The sequence below is a fragment of the Carassius auratus genome, chromosome 37 (genome assembly GCF_003368295.1).
Source record: "Carassius auratus strain Wakin chromosome 37, ASM336829v1, whole genome shotgun sequence".
Classification (NCBI taxonomy): domain Eukaryota; kingdom Metazoa; phylum Chordata; class Actinopteri; order Cypriniformes; family Cyprinidae; genus Carassius; species Carassius auratus.
In genome coordinates, this window is record NC_039279.1 from 698,071 (window position 1) to 723,070 (window position 25,000).

The 25,000-nt window shown below is 36.9% G+C and overlaps 1 long non-coding RNA gene across 1 annotated transcript; it reads right to left on the reverse strand.

Annotated features, from left to right (window-relative positions):
- Window positions 1–1,683: 1,683 nt before the first annotated feature.
- Window positions 1,684–21,447, reverse strand: LOC113055835 (uncharacterized). Its single transcript, XR_003277580.1, has 14 exons — window positions 20,751–21,447; window positions 19,842–20,718; window positions 18,881–18,988; window positions 16,354–16,539; window positions 14,311–14,364; window positions 14,147–14,175; window positions 13,246–13,381; window positions 11,973–12,044; window positions 10,975–11,042; window positions 8,827–8,901; window positions 6,814–6,885; window positions 5,817–5,884; window positions 3,669–3,743; window positions 1,684–1,705 (listed from the first exon to the last, which is right to left on the reverse strand). It is a non-coding gene; the product is annotated as an uncharacterized LOC113055835 (long non-coding RNA).
- Between the last annotated feature and the right edge of the window lie 3,553 nt (window positions 21,448–25,000).

The following is a 25,000-nucleotide window of genomic DNA, read 5'->3' on the forward strand; positions in this document are numbered from 1 at the left end:
TTCACACAGAGTTTACAGAGCATCAAATACAGGTGCGCTGTGCGTCCATTGAGATGAACTGAAAAGTTCAGATCGCTTGATGGAGAGAGAACTCTGAAGCTCAGATGCTGAAATTAATACAAGCGTCATGCGCTTCAGTCCATGTAGTAAACAAACCTGCACGTCTCTGCCATTCATTGATTCACACAGAGACGCGCAGAACACGGATTTTTTTGCGGCTTAACATTTACAGATACTGGTCCATACGGAGATTTGATTTGATTTAATTTACGCTAACTTTGACAAATTCCATGACTGTCCATATTAAAATGTAAGTTTCATTTTCATGACTGGATTTTGAGATTCCATCCTCGTTTTCTGCTTCACGGAAATCATAGCGCTGAACCGGGTTTGAACGAGACCTCGGTACTACCAATACTTAAAGAAACCTGGTACAGTCACATTTTTTAAAATTTTGTACCGACTTGGTACCAAAGTACCGGGTCTTTTGACAACACTACTTTTAAACCCGTCACAGTTAAATGTGATCTTCAGACCACAAACTTTCAAGAATAGGGAGTTAAAAAGGTAGATATTTTATGTAACCCTAATGGACAGACTTTGGACAGGCAAGTAATTAATGTTGTTACTTACAAATACACTCTTCTTTCCAGTGGTGGTACACATTCGCTGGTTGGAGATGCATGGTCAATTTCTGACCATACCTGTAATAAAAAATAATTATCATTTGAGGCTATGAAATTACAAAAACAGATAAGGCACTTTATTGAGACTGAATAACAGTATTACAAAACAAAAACAAGGGGACAACACTTTCCTTTTGCTAGAAATTATTAGGGCCAACATATTTTATTGTTTTTGCTCTGTACACAAGCACAGTGGATTTAAAATAAAGACCTGAGGTTATTACCAACTTCTGTTTAGAGAATGTTTCTATCCATCTTTTATGGACAGTGTATGAGGGTAGCCATTTTAAATACATGGTCTCCAAATTTCAGCGGACAAAGTAATTAGACGAACAATATTTTAGGATTTATAATGGTTTTTACTGACGGATGTACCCAATGAACTATATAGGAAAACTGCTACGGTGCCACCTTATAGTTTGCAAAAAACAGTAGGAGGATCATAATAGTTTTTAGTTGTATAAATAAACAAAAATTGTATCAGCAAGAAATTACATACGAGTTCCAATGGTTATCCTTAAGAGGACTAGGATTCCATCCTCACTAAGCCAAAGTGTCCCCATAAGGACAGTTAAAATACAGGTCAATGTCCCCAGAAGCTATCATAAATACTCATTACTACCTATTAGGTTTAAGTGCCAACCAAACTTTCAGGATTGTTTAGAGGGCGTTTGAATCCATCGTTGTGTTAAGTTGTTTAAAATGTAGAAACCGATATAATTATATTACAATTTGTCATTCATAAATGTAAATACGTTTCGTAAATGTGCGCAAAAAATCCAGTATGCCCTAACAGGGTTGGGACAAAGCCTGTAATAATGCCATCCTCGCATCGTTCTGTCAAACACATTCTGATCAACATTGTTGCTGGGAAATAATTACTATAATATAATGTATAATGTGCAGCTCTGAAACTAAATGGTTATAAAAAAAACCTGTCTTATTACCTGTGTGTCTGTTGGTGAGGGTATCACAGAATCTTCTGCTGTTTAAGTGACTGGATGTGATTCTGGGCCCAGCTAAAAATCAAATAAATAAAAAATTCAATGCTACAGAAAAGTGTAGAATGATTTTTTAACTAAAGTACATACAGGTCCTCCTCAAAAAATTTTTCATATTGTGATAAGTTCATTATTTTCCATAATGTAATGATAAAAATTAAACTTTCATATATTTTAGATTCATTGCACACCAAACTGAAATATTTCAGGTCTTTTATTGTTTTAATACTGATGATTTTGGCATACAGCTCATGAAAAACCCCAAATTCCTATCTCAAAAAATTAACATATCATGAAAAGGTTCTCTAAATGAGCTATTAACCTAATCATCTGAATCAACTAATTAACTCTAAACCACCTGCAAAAGATTCCTGAGGCTTTTACAAACTCCCAGCCTGGTTCATTACTCAAACCCAACATGGGTAAGACTGACCTGACTGCTGTCCAGAAGGCTATCATTGACACCCTCAAGCGAGAGGGTAAGACACAGAAAGACATTTCTGAACGAATAGGCTGTTCCCAGAGTGCTGGTATCAAGGCACCTCAGTGGGAAGTCTGTGGGAAGGAAAAAGTGTGGCAAAAAAATGCTGCACAACGAGAAGAGGTGACCGGACCCTGAGGAAGATTGTGGAGAAGGACCGATTCCAGACCTTGGGGGACCTGCGGGAAACAGTGGACTGAGTCTGGAGTAGAAACATCCAGAGCCACCGTGCACAGGCGTGTGCAGGAAATGGGCTACAGAGAAGCAGCACTGGACTGTTGCTCAGTGGTCCAAACTAGTTTTTTCGGATCAAAGCAAAGTTTGCATGTCATTCGGAAATCAAGGTGCCAGAGTCTGGAGGAAGACTGGGGGAAAGGAAATGCCAAAATGCCTGAAGTCCAGTGTCAAGTACCCACAGTCAGTGATGGTCTGGGGTGCCATGTCAGCTGCTGGTGTTGGTCCACTGTGTTTTATCAAGGGCAGGGTCAATGCAGCTAGCTATCAGGAGATTTTGGAGCACTTCATGCTTTCATCTGCTGAAAAGCTTTATGGAGATGAAGATTTTGTTTTTCAGCACGACCTGGCACCTGCTCACAGTGCCAAAACCACTGGTAAATGGTTTACTGACCATGGTATTACTGTGCCATCTCCTGACCTGAGCCCCATAGAGAATCTGTGGGATATTGTGAAGAGAAAGTTGAGAGACGCAAGACCCAACACTCTGGATGAGCTTAAGGCCTGCTATCGAAGCATCCTGGGCCTCCATAACACCTCAGCAGTGCCACAGGCTGATTGCCTCCATGCCACGCCGCATTGAAGCAGTCATTTCTGCAAAAGGATTCCCGACCAAGTATTGAGTGCATAACTGAACATAATTATTTGAAGGTTGACTTTTTGTATTAAAAACACTTTTCTTTTATTGGTCGGATGAAATATGCTAATTTTTTTGAGATAGGGAATTTTGGGTTTTCATGAGCTGTATGCCAAAATCATCAGTATAAAACAATAAAAGACCTGAAATATTTCAGTTGGTGTGCAATGAATCTAAAATATATGAAAGTTTATTTTTTATCATTACATTATGGAAAATAATGAACTTATCACAATATGCTACATTTTTTAGAAGGACCTGTACAATTGTAAACTGCAAAAAAAAAAAAAAAAAGTTTTTTTTAAAAGTGATCATTTTTGTTATGTACATGCAATGATTTTCTGTTCTCTACATTTATAATTAGTAGTCATTTCTCTAAAGTAATGATCCAATTTATTTGAATTGCGATGTGATTGTATTAGAATTTAGACATGGACCAGAACAGATTAATAATCTAGTTTAATATATAATTGCAAAAATGAATGCAAGTTATGAAGTATGAATGGGTCTCAAGTATCAAACAAACATTGAAAGAGTTGCCTTTTAAACTGTTACAAAAATCAGTCAAGATAAACTTAATGAACTCTCCAAACTTTTATGAACTGTGGCCATCATCTATACTTTCTTACCTTGGAATTGGAGTGGGACACATTCCCATCTTCTGCAGAGCTGGAATCTGTGTCCATGTTGTGAAGGAAGGCAACCTGTAATCAGTCAAACATGACAAATATAAAGGTCTTGAGAATTCTACACAAATTATATTATGCATATAATGCAATCCCACTTAAACAAGGTGTCCCCATAAAGACAGTTAAAATACAGGTCAATGTCCCCAGAAGGTTTCATGGAAATAATGCAATCCCCATTTAAACAAGGTGTCCCCATAAAGACAGTTAAAATACAGGTCAATGCATGTCCCCAGAAGGTATCAAATATCATCACTTGTTCGTTCTATCCTCAATTTACACATGAGCACAACAGCAGAAATAATAGCCTACAATTTGATGTTGGCCGAGCATGAGTTGGGGCAATTTCTTGTAATTCTCATCATGACATTACGATAAATAATCTTACTGTGGTTTTGTCTCTTACAAAGAGATCATTAGAGACATATTGGTTTAACGTTTAGACATTAGACAGTTGTATGCAGAGCAGTACACAATCAAAATATTTCTTGGTGAGTCGTATACCTTTTAAATAGTGTTGTCACGGTACCCAAATTTCAGTATTTGATACCGATACCAGTGAAAATCCATGGTTCTCGGTACCAAAGCAAAACACAAAAATATGCCAATTAAAAAAATATATATATTAATAAAATAATAAAAATAAAACCAATGCCATTCTTTATACTTATTTACAATTGTGTTTAAAATTTTTCTACAGGTTATATAATTATGAAAAACAGTAAATAAGTTTCACCCAAATTTAATTTGTCTTTTAATTTATGAAATTTAAACATTTTATTTTTGGTAAATAAAGGGGATTTGCTATTAAAATTAAAACATGGAAGAAATATTGTGATTTATTTCTTAAAAAAATAAAGTTTAAAAATTTTTAACAGTAGTAGCAGTATCACATACATTTTACTAAATAATAGTAATATTTCTAGCACAATGTCTTTATGTAAAAATTTACTTTTAGGCCTAATGAATGCATATTTGTCATTTTAACTGAACTTAAGACTGGTGGTGATGCTTAAGATATTTTTGGTCATTGAGGGTTTCTGTAAGAAAAATAGTAATAGATCATAATTATTATTAAAGGATAATTTTACTATCATACTAATGTATATACAATGCACTATGAATTGATGAGCTGCTGGGTTCATGAATATTAATCACGTTGTCTGCGTTCGGTCAAACTGATTTGCTGAAATCAAAACAGGGTCGGTGCTAGTTGAGCGTCAGCCAATGAAATTGCCATTTGCACATTAGCTCCGGCCACTACCGGAGAAACCGGAGTGTCTTCTGCTTGTTCGAAAATGAATAATTGTAAATGAACTCCATTATTTTGACAGGAGAAGACAACAAAGAATAGTTTACATATAGCGTGTCGATTCAGCGTGGTAAGACTCTCGCGCTCTCTCTCTTTGCATGTGTGAGAAACAGCGCTATCAGTAAAGCGACGGTGAGTCGTGCGCCTTCACACAGAGTTTACAGAGCATCAAATACAGGTGCGCTGTGCGTCCATTGAGATGAACTGAAAAGTTCAGATCGCTTGATGGAGAGAGAACTCTGAAGCTCAGATGCTGAAATTAATACAAGCGTCATGCGCTTCAGTCCATGTAGTAAACAAACCTGCACGTCTCTGCCATTCATTGATTCACACAGAGACGCGCAGAACACAGATTTTTATGCGGCTTAACATTTACAGATACTGGTCCATACGGAGATTTGATTTGATTAATTTACGCTAACTTTGACAAATTCCATGACTGTCCATATTAAAATGTAAGTTTCATTTTCATGACTGGATTTTGAGATTCCATCCTCGTTTTCTGCTTCACGGAAATCATAGCGCTGAACCGGGTTTGAACGAGACCTCGGTACTACCAATACTTAAAGAAACCTGGTACAGTCACATTTTTAAAAATTTTGTACCGACTTGGTACCAAAGTACCGGGTCTTTTGACAACACTACTTTTAAACCCTGTCACAGTTAAATGTGATCTTCAGACCACAAACTTTCAAGAATAGGGAGTTAAAAAGGTAGATATTTTATGTAACCCTAATGGACAGACTTCGGACAGGCAAGTAATTAATGTTGTTACTTACAAATACACTCTTTCCAGTGGTGGTACACATTCGCTGGTTGGAGATGCATGGTCAATTTCTGACCATACCTGTAATAAAAATAATTATCATTTGAGGCTATGAAATTACAAAACAGATAAGGCACTTTATTGAGACTGAATAACAGTATTACAAAACAAAAACAAGGGGAAACAACACTTTCCTTTTGCTAGAAATTATTAGGGCCAACATATTTTATTGTTTTTGCTCTGTACACAAGCACAGTGGATTTAAAATAAAGACCTGAGGTTATTACCAACTTCTGTTTAGAGAATGTTTCTATCCATCTTTTATGGACAGTGTATGAGGGTAGCCATTTTAAATACATGGTCTCCAAATTTCAGCGGACAAAGTAATTAGACGAACAATATTTTAGGATTTATAATGGTTTTTACTGACGGATGTACCCAATGAACTATATAGGAAAACTGCTACGGTGCACCTTATAGTTTGCAAAAAACAGTAGGAGGATCATAATAGTTTTTAGTTGTATAAATAAACAAAAATTGTATCAGCAAGAAATTACATACGAGTTCCAATGGTTATCCTTAAGAGGACTAGGATTCCATCCTCACTAAGCCAAAGTGTCCCCATAAGGACAGTTAAAATACAGGTTAATGTCCCCAAAAGCTATCATAAATACTCATTACTACTTATTAGGTTTAAGTGCCAACCAAACTTTCAGGATTGTTTAGAGGGCGTTTGTATCCATCATTTGTGTCAAGTTGTTTAAAATATAGAAACCGATATATTTATATTACAATTTGTCATTCATAAATGTAAATACGTTTCGTAAATGTGCGCAAAAAATCCAGTATGCCCTAACAGGGTTGGGACAAAGCCTGTAATAATGCCATCCTCGCATCGTTCTGTCAAACACATTCTGATCAACATTGTTGCTGGGAAATAATTACTATAATATAATGTATAATGTGCAGCTCTGAAACTAAATGGTTATAAAAAAAACCTGTCTTATTACCTGTGTGTCTGTTGGTGAGGGTATCACAGAATCTTCTGCTGTTTAAGTGACTGGATGTGATTCTGGGCCCAGCTAAAAATCAAAAAAAAAAAAAAAAAATCAATGCTACAGAAAGAGTGTAGAATGATTTTTTAACTAAAGTACATACAGGTCCTCCTCAAAAAATTTGCATATTGTGATAAGTTCATTATTTTCCATAATGTAATGATAAAAATTAAACTTTCATATATTTTAGATTCATTGCACACCAACTGAAATATTTCAGGTCTTTTATTGTTTTAATACTGATGATTTTGGCATACAGCTCATGAAAACCCCAAATTCCTATCTAAAAAAATTAACATATCATGAAAAGGTTCTCTAAATGAGCTATTAACCTAATCATCTGAATCAACTAATTAACTCTAAACACCTGCAAAAGATTCCTGAGGCTTTTAAAAACTGGTTCAGCCTGGTTCATTACTCAAAACTGGACCTGACTGCTGTCCAGAAGGCCATCATTGACACCCTCAAGGGAGAGGGTAAGACACGGAAATAAATTTCTGAATGAATAGCCTGTTCCCAGAGTGCTGTATCAAGGCACCTCAGTGAGAAGTCTGTGGGAAAGTGTGGCAAAAAAAGCTGCACAACGAGAAGAGGTGACCGGACCCTGAGGAAGATTGTGGAGAAGGACCGATTCCAGACCTTGGGTGACCTGCGGAAGCAGTGGACTGAGTCTGGAGTAGAAACATCCAGAGCCACCGTGCACAGGCGTGTGCAGGAAATGGGCTACAGAGAAGCAGCACTGGACTGTTGCTCAGTGGTCCAAAGTACTTTTTTCGGATGAAAGCAAATTTTGCATGTCATTCAGAAATCAAGGTGCCAGAGTCTGGAGGAAGACTGGGGTGAAGGAAATGCCAAAATGCCTGAAGTCCAGTGTCAAGTACCCACAGTCAGTGATGGTCTGGGGTGCCATGTCAGCTGCTGGTGTTGGTCCACTGTGTTTTATCAAGGGCAGGGTCAATGCAGCTAGCTATCAGGAGATTTTGGAGCACTTCATGCTTTCATCTGCTGAAAAGCTTTATGGAGATGAAGATTTTGTTTTTCAGCACGACCTGGCACCTGCTCACAGTGCCAAAACCACTGGTAAATGGTTTACTGACCATGGTATTACTGTGCTCAACTCTCCTGACCTGAACCCCATAGAGAATCTGTGGGATATTGTGAAGAGAAAGTTGAGAGACGCAAGACCCAACACTCTGGATGAGCTTAAGGCTGCTATCGAAGCATCCTGGGCCTCCATAACACCTCAGCAGTGCGACAGGCTGATTGCCTCCATGCCACGCCGCATTGAAGCAGTCATTTCTGCAAAAGGATTCCCCACCAAGTATTGAGTGCATAACTGAACATAATTATTTGAAGGTTGACTTTTTGTATTAAAAACACTTTTCTTTTATTGGTCGGATGAAATATGCAAATTTTTTGAGATAGGAATTTTGGGTTTTCATGAGCTGTATGCCAAAATCATCAGTATCAAAACAATAAAAGACCTGAAATATTTCAGTTGGTGTGCAATGAATCTAAAATATATGAAAGTTTATTTTTTATCATTACATTATGGAAAATAATGAACTTATCACAATATGCTACATTTTTTAGAAGGACCTGTACAATTGTAAACTGCAAAAAAAAAAAAAAAAGTTTTTTTAAAAGTGATCATTTTTGTTATGTACATGCAATGATTTTCTGTTCTCTACATTTATAATTAGTAGTCACTTCTCTAAAGTAATGATCCAATTTATTTGAATTGCGATGTGATTGTATTAGAATTTAGACATGGACCAGAACAGATTAATAATCTAGTTTAATATATAATTGCAAAAATGAATGCAAGTTATGAAGTATGAATGGGTCTCAAGTATCAAACAAACATTGAAAGAGTTGCCTTTTAAACTGTTACAAAAATCAGTCAAGATAAACTTAATGAACTCTCCAAACTTTTATGAACTGTGGCCATCATCTATACTTTCTTACCTTGGAATTGGAGTGGGACACATTCCCATCTTCTGCAGAGCTGGAATCTGTGTCCATGTTGTGAAGGAAGGCAACCTGTAATCAGTCAAACATGACAAATATAAAGGTCTTGAGAATTCTACACAAATTATATTATGCATATAATGCAATCCCACTTAAACAAGGTGTCCCCATAAAGACAGTTAAAATACAGGTCAATGTCCCCAGAAGGTTTCATGGAAATAATGCAATCCCCATTTAAACAAGGTGTCCCCATAAAGACAGTTAAAATACAGGTCAATGCATGTCCCCAGAAGGTATCAAATATCATCACTTGTTCGTTCTATCCTCAATTTACACATGAGCACAACAGCAGAAATAATAGCCTACAATTTGATGTTGGCCGAGCATGAGTTGGGGCAATTTCTTGTAATTCTCATCATGACATTACGATAAATAATCTTACTGTGGTTTTGTCTCTTACAAAGAGATCATTAGAGACATATTGGTTTAACGTTTAGACATTAGACAGTTGTATGCAGAGCAGTACACAATCAAAATATTTCTTGGTGAGTCGTATACCTTTTAAATAGTGTTGTCACGGTACCCAAATTTCAGTATTTGATACCGATACCAGTGAAAATCCATGGTTCTCGGTACCAAAGCAAAACACAAAAATATGCCAATTAAAAAAATATATATATTAATAAAATAATAAAAATAAAACCAATGCCATTCTTTATACTTATTTACAATTGTGTTTAAAATTTTTCTACAGGTTATATAATTATGAAAAACAGTAAATAAGTTTCACCCAAATTTAATTTGTCTTTTAATTTATGAAATTTAAACATTTTATTTTTGGTAAATAAAGGGGATTTGCTATTAAAATTAAAACATGGAAGAAATATTGTGATTTATTTCTTAAAAAAATAAAGTTTAAAAATTTTTAACAGTAGTAGCAGTATCACATACATTTTACTAAATAATAGTAATATTTCTAGCACAATGTCTTTATGTAAAAATTTACTTTTAGGCCTAATGAATGCATATTTGTCATTTTAACTGAACTTAAGACTGGTGGTGATGCTTAAGATATTTTTGGTCATTGAGGGTTTCTGTAAGAAAAATAGTAATAGATCATAATTATTATTAAAGGATAATTTTACTATCATACTAATGTATATACAATGCACTATGAATTGATGAGCTGCTGGGTTCATGAATATTAATCACGTTGTCTGCGTTCGGTCAAACTGATTTGCTGAAATCAAAACAGGGTCGGTGCTAGTTGAGCGTCAGCCAATGAAATTGCCATTTGCACATTAGCTCCGGCCACTACCGGAGAAACCGGAGTGTCTTCTGCTTGTTCGAAAATGAATAATTGTAAATGAACTCCATTATTTTGACAGGAGAAGACAACAAAGAATAGTTTACATATAGCGTGTCGATTCAGCGTGGTAAGACTCTCGCGCTCTCTCTCTTTGCATGTGTGAGAAACAGCGCTATCAGTAAAGCGACGGTGAGTCGTGCGCCTTCACACAGAGTTTACAGAGCATCAAATACAGGTGCGCTGTGCGTCCATTGAGATGAACTGAAAAGTTCAGATCGCTTGATGGAGAGAGAACTCTGAAGCTCAGATGCTGAAATTAATACAAGCGTCATGCGCTTCAGTCCATGTAGTAAACAAACCTGCACGTCTCTGCCATTCATTGATTCACACAGAGACGCGCAGAACACGGATTTTTATGCGGCTTAACATTTACAGATACTGGTCCATACGGAGATTTGATTTGATTAATTTACGCTAACTTTGACAAATTCCATGACTGTCCATATTAAAATGTAAGTTTCATTTTCATGACTGGATTTTGAGATTCCATCCTCGTTTTCTGCTTCACGGAAATCATAGCGCTGAACCGGGTTTGAACGAGACCTCGGTACTACCAATACTTAAAGAAACCTGGTACAGTCACATTTTTAAAAATTTTGTACCGACTTGGTACCAAAGTACCGGGTCTTTTGACAACACTACTTTTAAACCCTGTCACAGTTAAATGTGATCTTCAGACCACAAACTTTCAAGAATAGGGAGTTAAAAAGGTAGATATTTTATGTAACCCTAATGGACAGACTTCGGACAGGCAAGTAATTAATGTTGTTACTTACAAATACACTCTTTCCAGTGGTGGTACACATTCGCTGGTTGGAGATGCATGGTCAATTTCTGACCATACCTGTAATAAAAAATAATTATCATTTGAGGCTATGAAATTACAAAACAGATAAGGCACTTTATTGAGACTGAATAACAGTATTACAAAACAAAAACAAGGGGAAACAACACTTTCCTTTTGCTAGAAATTATTAGGGCCAACATATTTTATTGTTTTTGCTCTGTACACAAGCACAGTGGATTTAAAATAAAGACCTGAGGTTATTACCAACTTCTGTTTAGAGAATGTTTCTATCCATCTTTTATGGACAGTGTATGAGGGTAGCCATTTTAAATACATGGTCTCCAAATTTCAGCGGAAAAAGTAATTAGACGAACAATATTTTAGGATTTATAATGGTTTTTACTGACGGATGTACCCAATGAACTATATAGGAAAACTGCTACGGTGCACCTTATAGTTTGCAAAAAACAGTAGGAGGATCATAATAGTTTTTAGTTGTATAAATAAACAAAAATTGTATCAGCAAGAAATTACATACGAGTTCCAATGGTTATCCTTAAGAGGACTAGGATTCCATCCTCACTAAGCCAAAGTGTCCCCATAAGGACAGTTAAAATACAGGTTAATGTCCCCAAAAGCTATCATAAATACTCATTACTACTTATTAGGTTTAAGTGCCAACCAAACTTTCAGGATTGTTTAGAGGGCGTTTGTATCCATCATTTGTGTCAAGTTGTTTAAAATATAGAAACCGATATATTTATATTACAATTTGTCATTCATAAATGTAAATACGTTTCGTAAATGTGCGCAAAAAATCCAGTATGCCCTAACAGGGTTGGGACAAAGCCTGTAATAATGCCATCCTCGCATCGTTCTGTCAAACACATTCTGATCAACATTGTTGCTGGGAAATAATTACTATAATATAATGTATAATGTGCAGCTCTGAAACTAAATGGTTATAAAAAAAACCTGTCTTATTACCTGTGTGTCTGTTGGTGAGGGTATCACAGAATCTTCTGCTGTTTAAGTGACTGGATGTGATTCTGGGCCCAGCTAAAAATCAAAAAAAAAAATTCAATGCTACAGAAAGTGTAGAATGATTTTTTAACTAAAGTACATACAATTATAAAATCACTGTTGTTCCCTATCCCTTAAGCCTATTAATTACAAACAGTAATGTTTAAAATCTTTTCCATCAAATATATAAATAGCAGTAGGTAAATCTTATTTTTAATTCATGCAAATCCTGGTTTACCTTACCCTGGGTGTTCCCAGGCTGCCTTGCACACAATTTGATTCACGCTGCTAAGGCAGCCTGGACACCATGGACTAAATTCTCCCCTGAAAAAGGGAACCAAATCACAGAACGGGGAGGGATCAGCAAGACAATGACTGCACGATGTGTCGTTTAAGCATCGATATCGCGATGTACGAATCCACGATAGTCACATTGCAGGATGTGCGATGTAGGCTGTCGTAGTTGATCCGTTATTCATTAACTGTACGGGCAGCTGCTCCCCGGCCCTTGACGAATGTGATTCGCGGATTAATTGCACAGTTTAACCATCATAGAGTGAAAGTTTATCATTGACAGGACTGAAAACCACATGCAAGTTTAACAGGGCATTTTCTCTCTGTCTTTCTCTCGCGAGCGCGCGCGCACTCTCTCTCTCTCGCGCACTCTCTCTCTCTCTCTCTCTCAAGCTCTGTCTTGCTCCCTCTCCCCCGTGCATATTAATCAATTGACATGATGGTGTCGATGTTTAAATCATTTAAAATGAGAATGTAAGTGTGCTCACCCCATTTGTTTGTAAGAAAAAAATAATCGCAATATATAAAAATCGCAGAAAAATAAAATATCACAATGTCATTTTTCCCAATATCGTGCAGCCCTAATAGGCGACACATTGAAGAAGTTTCTATGGATCCAACATGGCATCAGACACGAAATTACCTTTCGATTCAGCTTTAGATAGTGTTTTAAGTAGTTAAGAACAGAGTTTGTTTTGAAAAAAGAGCAACTGTTAAACAATTTCAGAAGCAAGCACATTTGATAGACATTCGTAGCGCCCAATAAACTGCTCTGGGCATTCGTAAACCACGCCTCAAATACGAGAAAATGAACAGGTGGTTACCAGACCAAGTCTCGAATGAGAATTGGTCTGACGTTAGCCAGGCTAGGTTTACCTGCTGCATTTTTTAGAACAGAAAATATTTTACCCAAGTTCTGTCAACGTACAATAAAATGACTCACCATTTTATCCAAGTTTGCCAATTGCAGTAGGAGTAAGGTTCGCTGTCTTTGAAGAGCATTTCGCTTCTCAGCCGTAGATTCATACAGAGTTTCACACCGATTGTGGTGTTTTTAATTTGTCAATCCCGGCCTGCAACTGTTGAACCAAATATAACAATCAGTGTACCAGAAATTATAAAAAAAATAAAAAAAAAAAAAAAAAAAAAATGCAATACTATAAAAAAAGTTGATAATTTAATTTGGATTTAAGTAACCTGGAATGGTCCATTACTTCAGACAGACTGACACTAGGGATAAGATTTTCATGTTGAAAATGAATTTCTTTTGTTCTGTACACCAGTACTTTGAAACAATATAATGAAAATACATCACAAACCTTTTAAATGTAAATATGACAGGGTGCCCACAAATAAATGCAGGTTTGGAAACCAAACTTGTCTTTGTTACGGTCATGCAGTATGGATTAGTTATTCGACTAAAGTCAGAGTTATCAAGTCAGCCTCAAACCATCATGCTCATGCTACCAACATAAGCTATGTGTATTAATCTCTTTATAGTTTAAGTAATTACCTTACTCTACTTTATAGCACTGTTTTGATGAGAAACAGAAGTCTTTCCTACTTGCATCAAAACATCATGTATCCACATTGTCTTTTGTGTAATTTCAAATTTAAAGTACAGAACATGAGAAATGCTTTAGTGTCCATACTTATGTGGGCCAATATTATGCTTGAAGTATTAATATAGCAACAAATAGATGTAGTAGTGACGTTTTTGGGCTATGCAAAAGTATAATTCAATGTTCATTTGACTTTGGAACCAGACACTGGAAACGTTGACAATCATGAATGCATAGTGCAGATCCACAGACTGACCCAGTCTGGGGCACTTATGCACTTACCTTCGAGCGCTCACTCTGCAAATTATCATCTGCAAGAACAACATCATTTGTTAGTCCTTATTTATACTTTTCACTTCCCTTACACAATAACTAATCAATCAGTCTAGAGTTTGAGACCTGCAACACTGATATGTGTGATGGGGTAGGGGGGCAGTTGCTTTTACCTGAGACGGGCATGTTGAACAGGGTGTCCGTGCCAGTGAAGTGTGTTTTGGGGGCTAGGAGAGGAAACCACACAGATGGCAACAAGTGAAATATAGTAAGAGGGCATTTACACTGAGAAAAACATGGGACATCCTTGCAGAGGAGGATAGGTATTAGGGCTGCACGATGTGTCGTTTAAGCATCGATATCGCGATGTACGAATCCACGATAGTCACATTGCAGGATGTGCGATTTAGGCTGTCGTAGTTGATCCGTTATTCATTAACTGTACGGGCAGCTGCTCCCCGGCCCTTGACGAATGTGATTCGCAGATTAATTGCACAGTTTAACCATCATAGAGTGAAAGTTTATCATTGACAGGACTGAAAACCACATGCAAGTTTAACAGGGCAGAGAGAGAGAGAGAGAGCGCGCGAGAGAGACAGAGAACATTAGAAGTACCATCAATGTTTATAGAAATGTACATGGATTTATTTTGCATGTCATTTTTTTCTTATGAATATATATGTATTTTTGTTTTGTTTGTTTATATTCTGATATGTACAATGCTTTGGCAATATGTACCATTGTATGTCATGCCAATAAAGCAATATGAATTGAATCGAGAGAGAGAGAGACGTTTTCAAACAACACGAGCTCTGTCTTGCTCCCTCTCCCTCGCGCATATTAATCAATTGACACGATGGTGTCTATGTTTAAATCATTTAAAATGAGAATGTAAGTGTGCTCATCCCATTTGTTTGTAAGAAAAAATATCGCAATATATATCGCAGAAAAATAAAATATCGCAATGTCATTTTTTCACAATATCGTGCAGCCCTAATAGGTATTGATCAGACAGCACCACTGCATTTATTCTGCATATGTGATTCTAATCTTTGTAATATAGGCATGTAATACAATCATTTTTAATGGATGCATGAGTGCAACAAGTTAAATTTACTTTTTGCTACAACTTTATATGTTCAAATTGTGTGTACACAATGGGTCTCATTCATGAACCATGAGCAAAACGAATTTTGTGTAAATCGCGAGTAAAGTGGTTCTGGCGTAAATTTTCGGATTCATTAAAACGTTCGTATTTTCCAAATGTTAGTTGGTACGAAATAAATCTACACCTGCTCCCAGCCACACGAAAATAGTGCGTTTAACGTCTGAACGTTTTGCTCATTAATACGGCTGCATTTTAATTCATAATCGGGTACATATTTACACAGCATTTTGAAAAAAATATTACATATAGTAATTACATAAGGTTTTTCTTTTCACTTCGGGGACTGTTCGAATAACAGATGAAACTCCATTAACAGCATCTGTAATATGCTGCAAAGCTTCCTTTTTTTAGGACCTGATACGCCACTATATACGCTTGAAAATAAAACGTGGCGTTTTGAATGAACTTCTGATAATAAAACTTAAATTTCTGCAGCTGAGAAATTTTTATTTTTCCATTCGCTTTTGAGAAGACATGTTGAAATCCTTCGTTTGGTGTCATAATATGATGCTCATATATAGTTTAATATATATTAGTTTAATGGGCGGGATTTATGGTAATTGAGAATGAGCGTGTACGCGTGTCCCATTTACGACTGATTGGAATTCATTAACACACACACATTTCACTATCACAACTGACGTTTACGAAGTTTTTGTGAATCAGGAGAAGAGTTTCAGGAAGTTCTCTTTACGCGCAAATCACTCACATATTTACTCGTATATTTTTGAATGTTTCATGAATGAGACCCAATGGGTGCATATAATAGATAAATCCAAAACAGAATCCACTGTGACATCGGAACTAATGCAATTCATTAAAACTATGGAAATAAAGGCATTTCCATAAATAAAAACCAGTTGGTGTAATCAAACCTGGCATAGGAAATGTATCTCATAAAAACAAATTGTTACTGCTAAGTAAACCAAGATAGAAACACATTCTACTACAGCTTTCTTGTTTGGAGTGTCTGCAACAAATTGCATGAAATATAAACTCTTATCCAGGTAGGTGGCATATTGGATATAGAAACAAAAAGGTAACTCACCTGTGCTCTCCATGGCCAGTTTGAGTCACGTTGTTGACGTCAGTTCTTCTCCAGGTGTAATATCTCGAATCGCGAAGAGACAAGTGTGGTTTCTTTACTTATGGTTTTCATTTTGCAAAAATAGGTCTTCTGTGGTCGTCATCAACAAGTCTCCCAAGAGAGGAGTCCTTTTCACATGCATCAATGCTGTATAGAAACATTTGTTTCATTAATATGTATTAGCACAGAGGTTCGACTATGAAGAAGCAGTATTTGATTAAATTATATGAGCAGGATATACCAATAAATACAATTCTATAAGCGACTATTGTATGGAATAATGTATTTGTAAAAGCAAATTGGACAAATGACTCGCACCATGTTTTTTGCCTTTTCTGAAGGCAGATAACGGTCAGTGCGAAGGTGCAGTGAAGGGCAGATAACGTTCAGTGCGAAGGTGCAGTGAAGGGCAGAAAACGTTCACTGCGAAGGTGCAGTGAAGGGCAGAAAACATTCACTGCGAAGGTGCAGTGAAGGGCAGATAACGTTCACTGCGAAGGTGCAGTGAAGGGCAGATAACGTTCACTGCGAAGGTGCAGTGAAGGGCAGATAACGGTCACTGCGAAGGTGCAGTGAAGGGCAGATAACGGTCACTGCGAAGGTGCAGTGAAGGGCAGATAACGGTCACTGCGAAGGGCAGATAACCGTCACTGCGAAGGTGCAGTGAAGGGCAGATAACGGTCACTGCGAAGGTGCAGTGAAGGGCAGATAACCGTCACTGCGAAGGTGCAGTGAAGGGCAGATAACCGTCACTGCGAAGGTGCAGTGAAGGGCAGATAACTGTAACTGAAGTAGTATTGACAAAGGCACTAACATAAAGAATAACAAACTCTAGATTTTAGACATGGCCCTTGCATTGTAAAGTTGCTACATAGCCACTTCATCTACTTACCACCATGTTTTACTCTTCCACTGAAAATCAAAAAGAAAAACCTTTGCAGACTCATTGTACTCAATAGTTTGGAGCTCTGCCTGCTGCTGTGACAGTAGTTTCCCTCGGTACTCCACAACAAAGTCACCTTTGAATATGAGTTCAGTGGCAAAAACACCTGGGGCCTGTTCTTCGTACGTAGCTAACTCAGTTAGCTGGATTTGATTGTTGACGATTTGGCGTGATTTTGGATCGTTTGGTTCTTCGAAGCTCATTCCGGAGCTGCTGTCATAGCAACAGGTCCGTTATCTTAAACCTGCTCGGGAGCAGCTTATTTCATGTAAACAGGATTAGATCGCTTCTTTTCAACCAGAAATGATACTCAAAATATGTCTGCTAGCACCGCTAGTTTATTACAAGAGTATCGTACTGATCCAGGGACAATAATTTAAAATAATAATCATTTAAAAAAATATTTAAAAATAATATAAAAATGCCGTGTAGTACATAACAGCCTGCTATAGACAGCCAGTTTTACTCACTGAAATATTTGTCATCAAAGTATTATTCTTACACACATGCTATACAGATAATAGAGTCGTGCATTATTTTGTGTGATGACTGCTATTATTCGAGTGGCTTGATGGAGCGCAGGAGATGCAGATAACATGATATTGACCCTTAAGAAACTTTCATTAATGCGGTCACGTAACAAATCTGTCCAAATATGAAATTAATAGTTAATTTCTACATTGAAATAAAAATGTAAAGACTAAACAACTATTTTAAATTGCGAATCTAAATAACTGGGAATCATGAAAAAAATTCTAATAAAATAAAAACATGTATCAATTATCTGTTTTATATATCTATTATAACATGTAGCTTTGTTTGCTTGGCTGTTTCCTTATAAAAGTCCAGAAATTTGTCAAGTTTTTCGTCAGTTGTCGTTTTAAATTATATGACGTCATTACATTGCCGTCTTGCAATCGCTGCACTGCTGATCATGGTTTCGAGTATCGATACATATCCCCTTTTAAGACAACACATGAACGCGCAATTATCTCAGAAATCTCAATCCAGCGATACTAATCATACACAACAGGTGTGTTCGAAGAACCCAATTAGCCGGATCATGATTAGCACGATGATATCATCTTGGATGTGTCATTTGATCTCGGATATAATAAGCGACGTATGAAGAACGGGCCCCTGGTAGCTCAGTGGTAGAGTGCATGCTTTGGGTGTACGACTTCCTGGGTTCAAATCCCAGCGGCTCCCCAGGTCGCCGTTGCAAAGGAGATATTGTTCTCAATCGGCCTACCTGGTTAAATAAAAGGTAAAAAAAAAAAAAGGGGGTCTGTTTTTACAGGGAATAATCCCTGTCAAACCCTTAGATTACTGCAATCAGGCTGGGCACAGAAGCAAAAGTGCTTAAAGCACTGTGCTGAAGGACAAAATGGTTAATCAAATGTCTAAAAGCTGTTGAATTGTCAGTTCTAATATCCCTGTGTACTAGCAACCACCATTGTGCACTGTGCTCTTGAGCAAGAGACTTGATCACTGAAGGCATTTCACTGATTCCAGCTAAATCATATTAAGGAGTTTAACATTTACCTTTAAAATTATTGATAAAACGCTGGAGACATGGTTTATCAATCCCCGCTTGGATATGGTACTCCGCATCCTGGATTGGTCCAAGTTCTTCTCTCCATGAGTGAAAACCTAAGTAGCAAGAGACATAAGTTTAAATGCAGTAAATAACCCATTGCCAATTGTATGACAAAGTAGTTAGTTCTTAGCCTGTCAGATATAACACATTAATAGTCTTTATATGGTATAATTGGGATTGTGTTGCCTACATTGTAGTCAAGCGTTTTCTTAAACTACCAGTGAAAATCAATGATTTCAAGCATTTAAAGATGTTTGAAGTTGTTCTACGACATAAAACACCTATACAGTAGGTCCATTATAATGTTTAAATAATTTAAATGAACATTCAGTTATTTAAAAATGGTCTAATTAGTTTTACTACGGATAATTAATGTAACGTTACGTTACCTAAGTTACCCCTGATGGCAGCTTTTCTCCCGCCATACAACCCAACCACGCTGTAGTGCGGAAGTGTTATGACAACTGATCCTATACTCTATTTAACTTGCTAATTGTCATAGTAGTCCATCCTAACATACAAGCTAACTACTGTAGTGTGCATATCATAAAAACATACATTTATCGATTATCAATCACATGTGATTAAATTATACAACAAACGCAAAAAAAAAAAAAATGTATGGCATGCATTAAGCTTCAATCGTGCCTAGCTAATAAGTCGGTTAGCTTGGTAGTGGTAGTTAGCTAAATAGTTTCCATTTACATTGCACATGTATAGGCGCGTTAGTAAACTAACGTTATCTAACATTATACTGACTAAACCCGACTCGACAGAAAACTGCAAAGTTAAAATTATCGCTAGCAAGGCCTGCTTTGTTATTAACATTCTCCATAATATATGGTAGTGGCATTTGTTATGATGTTAACACACGAATTACATTTGAAATAAAAGTGTTTAGCTTACCTTGGAGAACGAACACGCTGATTGCTGCTGCGTTTGCAGCTCCTGCTCGTCCAGTGAGTGAGTGACGAGATGCAATCATTAGCTCCAGACGCGCGCGCGGGTATAGGTGTGGGGGAGGGGTTGACTATGTGGGGACCCGGATAGTCTTAACCAGGACATACACCGGTCTCGAGTGTGTGTGTGTGTGAAGATGGAAAAACCCACAACAATTAACCAACATACGCTTTTGATATTGGTTAATTTATGTACCCTCCTTTATCCAACCGAAATGTAGGTCTCTACAGTTAAGCTCTGTATTATAAATAAAAAAGACAAAACTATTTTGTCATGTTGATTAAAGAAACAATCACGTTAGTAAAATAAACTCCTGCCTGGCAATTCAAGTGTGAGGCAAGGGTTTTAAAGGAGGAACTGTAGGATGGAACACATTCGATTACAGATAATATGAAAGTTATTTTAAATTAATAACTGGAAAGAATATAGTTTTGCTTTAGAGTGGGCACCAGATGAAGTATCATATGGGATTGTTTGCAGTCATTTGAACTCAGAGTTGCAACTCCAAAACAGTGTCAACATGGCACTTTTAAAATAAGTGTTCCCCTCAGTTATCTACAGTGAGGAGGAAAAGCATTTGATACACTGGGGATTGTGCAGGTTCCCACTTACAAACCACGTAAGAGCCTGTCATTTTTATCTTAGGTATACTCTTCTACTCTAATGACAGAATCTTAAATAACAATCCAGAAAATCACATTGTATATTTTAAAAATATATATTTTTGCAGTTTATTGTTTATGACATAAGCATTTGATCACCTATCAACCAGTAAGAATTCCAGCTCTCACAGGAAGCCCTCCTTTTCTCCACTTTTTATTAACTGCACCGGTTTGAACTCGTTACTTCTATTACCTGCACCGGTTTGAACTGTTACCTGTATAAAAGACACTTGTCCACATACTCATTCATGGGAGAAGGTCATGTGGTCTGATGAGATGAAAATAGAGCTTTTTGGTCTAAACTCTACTTGTTGTGTTTGGAGGAAGACTAAGGATGAGTGCAACCTCAAGAACACCATCCAAACTGTGAAGCATGGAGGTGGAAACATCATTCTTTATGGATGCTTTTCTGCAAGAGGGACAGGACGACTGCACCGTATTGAGGGGAGGATGGATGGGGCCTCACACACAAAAGTGTCACTGCAGGCAGAAACCCCAAATTACACAAACATATAATTATAAAACATAGTTATATACCAGGGGTCTCCATCCTCCAACCAACCTTTTTGTGTGCGAGGGCTACCTCAAGGGATAAAATAATAGAAGGGATTTGTGTTTGTCATACTCAAATTTTATTATACATATAACATGGTGGTGCTTTTTTACAAAATAATAAAATATCTTGATATTCTGGTTCAGACTTACAAGTGTTGAAAAAGAAATCAACAATTCCTGAAAAATTATGAAAATATTTATAGATTTTTTTTTGTTGTTGTTGATTTTCTACAAACCTATTATGTATGCGTTATCAAAAACAGTAGCCCAAACATTTTGTATAAATATAAATGCAAAAATAAATAAATAAACTGTCATAACTTCTTAAAAAACATTAGCATACTGCATTACATTTAATACATAGCCTATATAGCCTTTTTTTTTTATTACTTTCTGGACTCGGACTCGGCCTTTGGGAGCTCGGACTTGAGTCCAGCTTGGCCCCTTTTGGACTCGGACTCGGACTCAGACTTGATGTTTGTGGACTTGGTCTTGACTCGTGCTTGACAATACCACTGCTGATGACACTCAACTCTTCCTCTCATTCCATCCTGATGATCCGACGGTAGCTATTCGCATCTCAGCTTGTCTAACTGACATTTCTTCCTGGATGATGGATCATCACCTTCAACTCAACCTTACCAAGACAGAACTGCTTGTGATTCCAGCAAACCCATCGTTTCATCACAATTTCACCATCAAGTTAGGCACATCAACCATTACTCCTTCAAAAACAGCTAGAAGCCTTGGCGTTATGATTGATGATCAGCTGACTTTCTCAGACCACATTGCTAAAACTGTCCGATCCTGCAGATTTGCTTTATTCAACATCAAGAAGATCAAGCCCTTTCTTTGGGAACATGCTGCACAACTCCTTGTTCAAGCTCTTGTTCTGTCCAGGCTGGACTATTGCAATGCTCTCTTGGCAGGTCTTCCAGCCAATTCTATCAAACCTTTACAATTAATTCAGAACGCGGCAGCAAGATTAATTTTTAATGAGCCAAAGAAGAATACACGTCACATCTCTGTTTATCAATTTGCTCTGGCTTCCAATAGCTGCTCGCATAAAATTCAAGGCATTGATGTTTGCATACAACACCACTGGCTCTGCACCCATTTACCTAAATTTGTTACTTCAGACTTATGTGCCTCTAGAAGCTTGTGTTCTGCAAGTGAATGTCGCTTGATTGTTCATCCCAAAGAAGCACAAAGTCACTTTTACAGACTTTTAAATTAAATGTTCCCTCCTGGTGGAATGACCTGCCCAGCTCAATCCGGACAGCTGAGTCCTTAGCCATCTTCAAGAATCGGCTTAAAACACATCTCTTCCATCTTTATTTCACCCTCTAACTTTAACACTCACTATTCTAATTCTATTCTTTAAAAAATCTAACTACCTTTCTGATCTTTTTGTATTCTATTTTCTTTTAATTTATTATGCAATTGTATATGTATGTGTATGTGTATGTGTAAAGACCTCTAACTAGCTTGCTCTATTCTTTCATTTTTTTTATTCTATCTGTTTTCTTTTTATTTATTATATTAGTTAAAAACCCATCCTACGTGTACTGTATTAACCTAACTGAGACTTGTTATAGCACTTATATATCATTGCTCTTTTTGTTGTTTTTGATTGCTTCCACTGTCTTCATCTGTAAGTCGCTTTGGATAAAAGCGTCTGCTAAATGAATAAATGTAATGTAAATGTAATATAGGCCTACATGACTATATTAATATAACAGCATTTTCAATATGAACTTATACAGGTACATTTCTGCCAAAAAATGTTTGTTTTACTACAGTTAATTCATAAGTTGTGGAGTGAAATGTCTTCTGACTGGTTTGTTCTTGGAACAATGTTTCGCCTGTTTTTTTACGTCAATATGTTGAGAATATCAAACTTGAATCACATAGTCATCTGTGGGTTTTTAAGAGAAATAGAGAATTCTGCGCTAAATTGAGCTGCTTCTCAGTGGATCCTCCAAGGGGGCCCCCAACAGAACAGGAAAATCCCATTCATTTTCTCCCTAGGATATTTATTTTCAGACATAATGTCTAAAGTGGTCTCCAACACGTTGCTCGTGGCCTGATTGGAGGTAGCTCGCCAAGGGCCATTCACATATGGCGTCTTTTGCGCTCAAGTTCAAAATATTTAAGCGACCCACTCATTTTTTCCAGGTGCAATGAGTCAATATGAAGGATGGGGGTGCACCCAAACCACAGGTGTTTTTTTCTTCTCCGTAAATAAATCTTCTAGCAGAGCTACAGCAAACGTTTATCGGTAGTGGAAATCCATTAGCTAGGCTATTAAAACTTCTAGCAACGTAGCAACATAGCAACGACAGACGCCACGGGAAAATCGGACCGAATTTTACAGTTTTTTTTTTATTCACTTTGGTTTTTTATTCACTTTTTATTTTCACAAGCAAGGTGTACATTTTCACAACTCATATTACTAATATCACGACAGATCATCAAAAGTGCACTTTTTTCAAACATGTCAGCATATTTTCGATTGTTTTAGTACAATACACAAAACCACAAAGTATCCTTTTCACTACACAAAATAAGTGTTTCATCTTAATAAATGTTTCATTCACAGTAACCACCTTTCATAAATCTCTTACTGATCTTAATGGTTAATCACTGAACCATTTGGTAAACCTATAGATTTTAAATTGGTTTGTCAGGAATATACAGTATATGGATTTTGAGAACTACAGAAATAAAAATGCGTGTTTGTATGAACATATAAATTATGTCCAAGTGCCTGGACAACCTGGAGGAAACATCTCCATGTGCGCAGCTATCTCTGAAGATGGTGTTGTAGGACGTAGGCCATTACTTGGCTCCTATAATGCTGCACATCTTATTGAGTTCCTCAATGAAATTGAACCAGCCTGTCAAGGTATAAAGGGGTCACCTATGTAACTGTGTTGGACAATGTCAGGTTCCACCACGCAGAGGTAGTTCAAGCATGGTTTCAGGCCCATCCCCGATTCATGACCCTCTACCTGCCTCCATACTCTCCCTTCCTCAACCCTATTGAGGAATGTTTTTCAGCATGGAGGTGGAAGGTCTATGATCGCCAACCCCTTGAGCGTGCTAGCCTCATTCAGGCCATGGATGATGCATGTGATGACATCAGTGTAGACCAATGTCAAGCATGCTCGCCAAAAGGCTTTTTCCAAGGTGCTTGAACAATGATAACATTCATTGTGATGTGGATGAGAATCTATGGCCAAATGCTCAAGACAGGCGTGATCCAAATTAATGTAATGTGTGCACTAAATGTTATGTTTTCTTCTCCTTTAGTTAAATTTCATTATAGAAAATATACCTATGTTACAATTATATCAGAAAAATAAAAACTAATTTGCCCAAATTATTGTAGAGGATGTCTTCATTGATCCTTCACTTGATTACACATTGGATGGATATTTTGGAAATGATAGATTATGTAAATGTTGGGTAATGTACTAAATATATTGGCATATAAAAGTGTATTGCCTAATGTGAAAACTGTGTAATCTGTCTTTTATAGTACTGTAGCATATTAATTTCAGCACTTCTAAGGCCGATTTGAAACCAGTATCTTGCATTGTTTGCTGTTGGATGAACTGAATGTTAAAAGTACTAAACTGAAAGAAGATCATACTGTTGTGTTTCAGTGATTAAACCAAATGTTCTCATTACATATTACAATAATCTTGTGTTTGAAACAATGATTATATGGAATGAAAACGTGCAACTGAATGAAAGAATGAGATCCGGTTTTGAAAGAATGACTAGCTGTGTTACAAATGTGATCAGTTTGGATTTTTGTACTAAGAGTTTTGAAAATGTACACCTTATTTGTGAAAATAGTACCAAAGCGAATGAAAAAAA